Raw genomic sequence first — 10,747 nt, 5'->3', positions numbered from 1 at the left:
GTTTTCTAGATTTCGCCGATAGCAATCGGATTCGGGATCGTTGAAGTCGAAGTCATCCACACTATCAAGCCCCCATTTTGGTATAAATTCTTGGTTGAACTTGAAATGGCATGTATAGGACTACCCCTTGTTGGTTTAAATATGTTATGATGTATATGTGTACGGCCATGCGAAAATGGCTCGTAATAGTGAAGTATCAACTTAAACTATTTGCGGTTTGTATATATATATATATGGTGTCGTGATGTGACTATGAATTGGAAATGGGAATGTTGGTCACATGATCAGCCATTGGCATGGTTAAAATGATCATATGTGGACCTATGTAAGGCAAGACTAGTTGGTTCATGGAGACTACAAAATAGGTAAGACCTACCTTAAAACAGATGCTGCCAGCTGCAGTAACGTGAATGTGAAAAATCACCAAAATTTGTAGGAATGGTATTAAATAGTGAATCAGCTATGTAAATGAACATTGATGAGTCTATTTTCATATGGAAGAAACGAAATGGTCATAGGAGTTACATGTTAAGAGATATTAAAGCTATTGTGAGACAGGGCCAGAACGGTTTCTGGGTTCCCTGTCGCAACTTTAAAAATTTACTATAAATTATCCAGAAAGAATTTGGAGACATACCTTATATGTACAGATTCCATTTTGAGTCTAGTTTCATTAGAAACAAACGGCACCAGCATTAAATCCCTGTACAGAGAGATATTCAAGTTATACCGCGCGAAGGTCAGAGCAGTCGATCCCTGTAACATGGGTGACTTTAACTAATAAACTGTACCAATTGGCCCGACCAAAAATTCTAGAAATAAATCCATGGATGGATATATGAGTCTAAATTCAGGGAAAATTTACGAAACCAGTTTCCGAGTTTTGAAACTCGAGATATGATTTTTAAGGCGACAGTGACGCAGTTTTTCCAGCCTGACTGGAAATGTCCAATGGATGGGCAAAACAAGTGAACTTGGCTTGCTAACCCCTCGTGTCCGACACCGGCGATGGTCTCGGGTTCGGGGTGTTACAGAGCTCGCACACCCAGTGCCGTATTTTTCCAGCTTGCACACATAGTGTCATATTTTTCCAGCACGCACACTTAGTGCCGATCTCGTCACCGTACACACGTATTGCCCGCACACTTAGTGCCGAAAGCAAACTTTCTACACATTTCACTATTTCTTTTACATTCAACAAATGTCATCACTCCATACACATACATTTTCATTTATATATATATATCATCCCATTAAACACAATTGCATAAATTTTACAATCATTTAAGCAATATCAAATCGTGTTAATGACTTACCTTGTTTGGGGTAGAACGGTTCCAAATCGGCTACTCGTTTGCTTTCTCCTTTCCTTTATCCAATCTAGTTCCCTTTGCTCTTGAGCTAAATCAAACAAATTTACTTCTCAATCTAACACATACATACGGCAACCATACACATTTCAAAATCAATTCATTCGTATCATTTGTCCATGCATTAGTTTTAACACATTCGCCACTAGGGCAACCTATTTAACTTTTAAGATTCATTTCTAATTTTAGTTAAACAATGCCGAATGCCATTAACTACTAATGCCACACACACATATGCATAAAATTAACCCATACATGACCTATAGCTCATTCGGTCATTCATCTTTCAAACCTATTAAAGCTTCATATCACACTTCCTTGGCGAACACACATACAAGCACAATTTAGCATTTTTTTATTTATTTCATGATACATTCGGCCTTGACATAATTTCATTAAAAGTCCCTATTAGCCACTTCACCCTTCAATTATATCATCTACTTATCATTTCTTAAGATTACCATCTTAATGCCCATTATAACCACTCTCATAATCTAAATCTAAAAATCGGCAACACCCACCTTTTAGCTATCTTAGCGAATACTTCTCAACACTTAGATTAAAGTATGCACCTTAACTTAATACAACTTTCATTATCCCATGTAGCCGAATGTACCAAGCATTTATCATTTGCACATAGATTCTATAGCATGGCGAATACTCATGCACATACACATAACAACAAGAACTCAAGGATCTAAAAATCTCCTTTTATTAAACATTCATCTCACTTCTCTTCATGCTTCATCACAACAACATTTAAACAACCAACCAAAAAAGACAACCTCCATGGCGAACTTCATCTCCATCAAATAGCAAAGAAATCTAAGCCATGGGCTAGGTAGGTTTCAAACTAACAACTAAAACATGCATGAATCTTAAAGAATGACATCAAACATACCTCACTCTAGTTGCAAGTATGGCCAAGCTTCTCCAAACCCCCTCTCTCTCACTCACGGCAATTGAAAGAAATTTGAGGAAGGATGAGCATTTTTTTGTTTTCTTGTTCAATTCACGGCAAATGGGGAAAGGCATCCACACACACTTTTTTTTTTCTTTCTATTTCTTTTATTATTTCCTTTCTTTTACATAAAATAATGACCACTTCATGGAAATTTACCACATATTGTAATATATGCTCCATCATGGCCGCCACTATGCATAAGAAAAGGAGTATTTGACATGCAAAACCACTATTTTCACTACATGCTTTAATAGGTCCTCATAGATTAACCTATCACATTTCTACAATGTTTCATATAAGTCCATTTTTAATAAATTCACATAGAAATGATCAAATTAATGCATGAAACTTTCATACATGCATTTATTAACATCATAAACATAGAATATAACAATTAATTATTTATAAGACTCGGTTTCGTGGTCCCGAAACCACTTTCCGACTAGGGTCAATTTTGGGCCGTCACATACTATGCACCAGGTAGGATCCCAAAGAAGAGGAGGTGAGTCATTAAGACCGCTTAAGTACCAAGCTCTCTCTAGATCCAATCCTAGACATGCATATACCCATTGCCACACCTTAACCTTATGACTCGTCCACAGTCGCAATTAATTAATTATTTAAGTTTTATGCCTGGTTGAGTAGTTACCAAAAAAATGGGTCCACAACCCCTTACTAAACACTAATATATCCATACTTATTCATTTGGCCCCTTTAGGCCCAATCTCATTCATATGGCCCATCGGGCCCAATCACATTCATATGGCCCATCGGGCTCAATCACTTTCATATGGCCCATCGGGCTCAATCACTTTCATATGGCCCGTCAGGCCCAATCACACTCATAGTCATGCAATCATATAAGTTTTCATCACATAGTATCAAATTTCCAATTTTGCCTATTATGGGCCCTACAGCCCTTCAAGCCCATTTAGCCTATTCTGGCCTGGTTGGCCAATACATGGTCCAAGTCCATGGAATTGTTCATGGGGCCTTTGATAACCTATCAGTTTCCCCCCTTACGAGTGTTCACGCACTCGCAAGACTATTGTAGCCAAACTTTCGGCTTTTCAGCATTTCGGCTTTCTGGCATTTCGGGATTTGCCAGTCAACTGTGTGCAGTGCAGGTACACACCTGGTACTAAAACATGCCACGATCTCCTTAGCCACGAACCTACAAACGATGCCACTCAAAAATTAATCGCACACTTATCAAATATGATCACCCAAAACAAAAAATATCATATTTGCCTTGGTTTTAATGTCTTGAATTGGTTGGTATATCTATGTATGCATTGGTGTAGGTTGAAGATAATTTGGGAAAAGTGGTCATGAAAATGGCCTATTTTCGTCTACATGGGTAGACTCACGGGCATGTGTCAAATGTGTGTGACACATGGCTATATGCACGAACGTGTTGTTTGGCCATATGTCCCTTACATCTTAAAAATTGAGAAACAGAATGCCCAAAACTGGTCACATGGGTAGAAACACGGGCGTGTGTCTCAGCTGTGTGAATCCTGCACCTATTTTTGAAATTTAATTATCCACACAGCCTAGCACACAGGCGTGTGGGAGGCCGTGTGAAACAAGTCTGTAGCTACCTGAATTTAAACATGGGTTGGGACACGACCTTGTGCCTCATATTGAATGTGCACACGGCCTAAGACATGGGCGTGTCATCTGGCCGTGTGAGCCACACGGCTTGACCACACAGGCGTGTGTCCCCTGCACTTAAGAAAAATTGAGATTTTGTGAATTTTTTTTTGTTATTTCGGTTTAGTTTTGACTCGATTCTAATATGTATTTTGGGCCTGGAGGACCCATATGAGGGGCATTATGATTGATTGTGATTGATTATCAGAAATGAATAGTAAATGACATGAATTAACTGTAATTGAATTATAACTTTAGTAGTGCTCTATAACCCTGTTTCGGCGACGAATACAGGTTAGGGGTGTTACAATGAAGAACATGGAGACCCTAAATTTTGCAAAACAGTGTACCAGCAGGACACAATAGTTCAATGATTTGATATTGGGGTTCTCACCTTGCATAACTCACGCATTCTAAGTCTTTTATGGGGTAAATTTCCTTAAACAGGGTAGGTCCTTGAGAAAGACCCCCTCATGCATTTAGAATCTGTAAACATGTTTCATAAGGTCTCTCCTATTTCACGTATTATAAATTATTAAGGGTTCGTAGGTAGCAATTCGCCAATCATTTTGGGTTCACACTTTGCATCGTTCAATAACCTTGTCACTTCGTAGAAACTTTGGCGAACTCTGTATAAGTTATTCAGTTTTGATTATTTCATGCTTTTACTTGTGGCGAACACCTTGTTAAGTACTTAATCATGAACTTGTAAACTAAGAAAACATTTAAACAAATCTTTGAACTATATATATTTAAAATTCTGGTATTTATATATGGTTTTATCGGTTCGCATGAGATATTAAATAAAAACAAAAAATAAAACTAAGTCTTAGAATAATTGGTGAAGTCTATAGATAGGAAGATATCACTAAGCACAATCAGAATCCCACATTGCCTTTAAGTCTAGAGTTTGTTTGTACCACTTGTTCAGTATTTATGCTTCGCCTGGATCACTCGTTTTGCTGCTAATAATCATGCAATCTAGCTACCTATAGTGTTTAGTAAATAGTATGTAAGCTCTTGCGAGCCTAGTGAATATACAAAAACACCATATAGCATGCACAAAATGTGACAGCCCAAAATTGACCCTAGTCGGGATGTGGTTTCGGGACCACAAAATCGAGGCATATAAATAATTTAAAATTTATTTTGATGCCTATGATATGTGTTAAATTTGTGTGTGGAATTTTTGATGATTCGATTTAGTGTTATAAAGGTGAATTTCACTAGAAAGGACCTAGTAGTAAACTTTGAAAGTATGATGGGGAAATGTGTGATGACTAGTTGATAATGCATGCAAAATTAAGGGATTTGCATGTCAAATTCCCCAAAGATGGCATAGTGGCCGCCATGACAAGGAGTTATGGGCAAGGAAAAACATGTTATGACATGTTTTGATAATGCATGATGTGATGAAATGATAAAAAATTTAGTGGTGGGAAGAGAAACAAAAAAAATGTGTGTGAGTGTGGTATTCTCCCCATTGTTGCCGTGAGTGAAAGAAAAGCAAAGAAAAAATTTTGTTCATCCTTGTTCTCTCCTTTTGGCCGAAAATACTAAGGAAGAAGATAGGATTTTGCTCCATTTTGGTTTAGAAGAGATCTAGAAGGAGATTTGGCTATACTTGCATCAAGATTAAGGTATGTATGAAGTTGTGTCATGAGATTCATGCATGTTTTAGTTGCTAACTTGATGTTCATGTTAGCCATGGTTCAAATCCTTGTTATGCCATGGAAATGGTATTAGGCCAAGGTTGATATTGTGTTAAAGCCATTGCATGCTAAATGTGAAGCTTGATAATGATGCATGCAATGATGGATTGACTACTCTTGAAATTTCTTTGTAGCAATCTTGAGTAAGACATTGAGTTCTTTGTTTAACCATGACCGAAGTTGAAAGGGGTATGAATGTGATGTATTCGGCCATGATGCATTCATGAGCATGATTTATGCTTGTTACTTGATTGGTAAAAATTTGTGTTTTAGATGGTTATGAACACCTTGAGGTTCGGCCATGCACCTATATGTGTATGTATGTTTGCACATGATGATTTGGTTATGAAGTAAATGATATATATGTTTGTTTAAGGAAGAAATTGTTGAAGAATGTTTGTGAAATTGCAAGTACATTCGGCCTAGTACACATATGATGTGAAAATCTTGGAATTTATTGTTGATTTGGTGCAAGTATGACTAAGTATAATCGGCCATGAATGAGTGCCTAAGAGGTTGTGTTGTTCGGCCATGAGTAAGCATGTTGAAGGCTTTGTGTGTTAAGTCGATTCATGAATTCCGTACTTATGTGACTTTAATGTCTAGTGAATATATGTGGGCTAAGTGCCTTGAGTTCTTCTTTTCGATGCTCAAATGATTGAATCAAATTATTTGTTAAATTAAGCTCAAGAGCAAAGGGACCAAATCCGATAAAGGGAAGGAAAAAGTAGTCAAATAGCCATCGAATCGTTCGACAACATCCGAGGTAAGTTTTGATATCGAAACTTAGATTTTGATTCGATTGAATGAAGTAATAAGCAATCGAAATTGTGCCTTTGTATGTGGCCATTGAGCCAAAATGATATTTTGTTAAGTGAATTGTGCATAAAAGTTTTGTTGTGAAAATGAAACAAAGATGTGTATGAATGTTCGAGTGATATCGGGCTAAGCCCAAGGCAATTGTGCGAAGCTATGATACGGGCTAAGCCCAAGGCAATGTCGCGAGCTATGATACCGGGCTAAGCCCAAGGCAATTGTGCGAGCTATGATATCGGGCTAAGCCCAAGGCAATTGTGCAAGTTGTGATATCCGGTTAAGTCCGAAGGCATTTGTGCGGGTTACCATAACCGGCTCGTCCGAAGGTGTTTTGAGCAGTAGCTATATCCGGATAAACTCCGAAGGTATGTGATTTGAAATTTATAAGCTGCTGGAAAATTTTCAGTTAATGCACTTGTGAAATTCCCAACAACAAGGTATGTTTTGTGTGTGCTTTGCACACTATGAGTAAGTGCGTATGAATATTCGCTCCAATGATAAACGAGCTATCGGCCTTAACTAAGCCGTTGTTTGTGATTGAAAATAAGAGTTGGGATTGTGAAGTAAGCATGTCTTTGAGAAATTTTGCATATGAATTATTGTTTAGCTACTTGAATGCTATGCTTTGGTTGTGTGTAAATTATGGCTCGAAACTTACTAAGCATAAATTGCTTACTCCGTTCCTTTGTTTCTCTGTTTTAGATTTTGCTCGTTAACAATCGGATTCGGGATCATTGAAGTGAAGTTATCCACACTATCAAAGCCCCTTTTTGGTACTCCTTTAGTTGAGTTCGGATATGGCATGTATAGGACTACCCTCGGTTGTCTTTAAGTACTTGTGTTGTATATGTGTACGGCCATGCGAAAATGGTTCGTAATAGTGGAGTATGGAATTAGACCATTTGTGGTTTGTAATTATATATGGTTTCATGATGTGATTATGGATTGGAATGGGAGTGTTGGTCACATGATCAGCCATTGGAATGGCTAAATATGATCATATGTGGACCCATGTATGGCAAGACCATAGTTGGCCCATGGAGACTACAAATTAGGTAAAGCCTACCTTAAAAACAGATGATGCCAGCTGCAGTGACGTGGTTTTGAAAAATCACCAAAATTTGTAGGAATGGTATTAAATGGTGAATAAATTATGAAATCGAACCTTGATGAGTCTATTTTCATATGAAAGTAACGAAAAGATCATATGAATAGTATATCGAGAGCTATTAAAAATCTCGTGAGACAGGGCCAGAACGGTTTCTGGGTCCCCTGTCGCGACTTTGAAAATTTACCATAAATTATCCAGAATGAATTAGAAGTCATGCGTTATATGTGCAGATTCTTTTTTTAGTCTAGTTTCATTAGAAACAAATGGCATCAGTATTGAAACCCTGTACAGAGAGATATTCAAGTTGTAACGTGCGAAGGTCAGTGTAGTTGACCCCTGTAACATGGGCGATTTTAACTAATAAACTGTACCAATTGGCCTGACCAAAAATTCTAGAAATAAATCCAGGGATGGATATATGAGTCTAAATTCAGGAAAAATTTACGAAATCAGTTTCTGAGTTTTGTAGCTCGAGATATGCTTTTTAAGGCAACAGTGACGCAGTTTTCCAGCTTGCCTGGGAATGTCAAGTTGGTCGGTGCTATAAGTGGTTTTGGCTTGTTAACCCTCGTGTCCGACACCGCAACGGTCTCGGGTTCGGGTGTTACAATTTTATTGGTATCGAGCTACGGTTTAGTCGATTCTAGGACTACCGTGATATGTTTGGGGTCTAGCTATACATGCCATTAAGTGATAATTGATAGTGTGGTGATTTCTGACAATTTGAGTTTGTGTTTGTTTATAGCAATGGATCCCGATCCCAACCGAGCAATAGCTGATGATGTGGAGAGTGTGGCGCTGCTCCCGCAAGAAGGGATAGCGCCGCAGACTCTCAACCTATTGCCAACAATCCGAATGATGAGGCTAAGCAAGCCTTTTATAGTGTGATGAATGATTGGTTTAACCAATACATTCGAACTAACACTACTGCTCCACAACCTCCATTCCCGACTAATGCAACCCCGCACCTACAATACCTCCGAGAATCGACCAAGTAAGGTCAAGTAAGCCCCAATCGACAAATTTGAAAACATGGGGCTCTGAATTTAAAGCTACGGATAGTGACGATGCCGAGCAAGCTGAATTTTGGTTGGACAACACTATCCGGTGGTCGATGAGTTATCATGTACACCGATGAATGCTTAAAGTGTACTATCTCCTTGCTACGCGATTACGCCTACTATTGGTGGAGTACTCGACTTCGTGGTGTCTAGAGAGCAAGTAACTTGGGAGTTCTTCCAAACTGAATTCGAAAGAAGTATATCGATCGAGATTTATGGACCAAAAGCGAAAGGAATTCCTTGATCTTAAGCAAGGTTCCATGTCGATTCGACTACGAACAAAAATTTGCGAGGCTTAGCCGATGCAGCGAGTGCATTTCTTCGTAGTGTGATGTGTAAATGCTTGAAGATGGATGAACGATGATATAAAGTCGTATGTTGGCATTTTGGAAATCCGAGAGTTTGTGGCTCTTGTCGAGCGAAAGCAAAGCCGAGGAGCTCAATATGGAGAAAAGAAAAGTGAAGTGGGAGCAAGGGAGTTTCAGAAGAGATCTTGAAGCCCTTCCCACAGTCATCAAAGAAATTTAGAGATGGCTTAGGCGGTCTAGAGACATTTCGGGCTTTTCTAGACGAGACCGCGATCGACCCCTATGGGCACGCTGAGTCACTTCGATCGCCGGTGTTGGCAATGATCGTCGAGACGAGCGGAGTGCCAATATTGTGGCAAATGGCATTACGGGAGTTGTAGATTCCGTGACCGCTCTGTTACAAGTGCGGATCGGTCGATCATTTCATTAAGGATTGCCCGAGCTTATCTGGACAAAACGTAAATCAAAGTGGGAACCCGGTGCTACCACAACTCGAGGTAGGCCGTCTAGAAACACGGGCAATGCTAGTGGCGGTCGAGAGGATCTAGAGATGCCACCATCGATCTCGAGGCTCGTGCTCTGCTAGGACTTATGCCATCTGCCAGACGCCGAGGATCTTTGCCTCACCGGATGTTATTACCGTATCCTCACTCTTTTCGATACTAATGTGATTGCTTTGATTGACCCCGGTTCTACTCATTCTTATATATGCGAAACCTTAGCATCCAAAGAAGACTTTGCCCATTGAGTCTACTGAGTTTGTAATTCGGGTGTCAAACCCCTTGGGTCATTACGTGCTCGTCAACAAAGTGTGTAAGAAAAGTCCCCTAATATTTTGAGGTTCTTGTTTTCCAGCGGACTTGATGCTTTTGCCATTCGACGAATTCGATGTTATTCTTGGTTTGAATTGGTTGACCATGCACGATACGGTTGTAAATTGCAAAAGCAAGACTATTGATCTGAGGTGCACGAATAACGAGATAATTCGGGTTGAGTCTACGGACTTAAAGGGATTGCCAGCTGTAATATCAGCAATGTTGGCTCGAAATCGTAAGAAAGGGTGTGAAGCATACCTTGCGTATGTTCTAGATGACAAGGAGTTAGAAAAGAAACCCGAATCGTGCGGTGGTTTGTGAATACCGGATGTTTTCCACGAAGAATTGCGGGTTTACCACTGTTCGGAAATAGAGTTTGGCATCGAATTGGTACCGGTACCATTCCAATTTCGATAGCTCCGTATCGTATGGCACCAACGAATTAAAGGAGTTGAAAGCTTCGATTGCAAGAATTGGTGGATAGAGGTTTTGCTCGCCGAGTTTTTCGCCTTGGGGTGCGCCGGTGTTGTTTGTGAAAAGAAGGATGGAACCATGAGGTTGTGCATCGACTATCGTCGACTTAATAAGCGACGATAAAGAACAAATATCCGTTACACAGTATCGATGATTTGTTCGATCAACTGAAGAACCTCGGTGTTTTGAAAATAGATCTGAGATCGGGCTATTATCAGTTGCGAATTCGAGATTCGGACGTACCAAGATTGCCTTCAGAACGAGTTATGGTCACTACGAGTTCCTAGTGATGCCGTTTGGGCTTACTAATGCCCCTGCGGTATTTATGGATTTGATGAATCGGATCTTCAGACCATATCTGGATCGGTTCGTAGTTGTCTTCATTGATGACATTTTGGTCTATTCGCAAAATGAGACCGAACACGCTGAACACCTAAGGATAGTGTTGCGAATTTTACGG

The sequence above is a fragment of the Gossypium arboreum genome, chromosome 2 (assembly GCF_025698485.1).
Source record: "Gossypium arboreum isolate Shixiya-1 chromosome 2, ASM2569848v2, whole genome shotgun sequence".
Taxonomy (NCBI): Eukaryota; Viridiplantae; Streptophyta; class Magnoliopsida; order Malvales; family Malvaceae; genus Gossypium; species Gossypium arboreum.
This window is presented reverse-complemented; position numbering follows the sequence as displayed.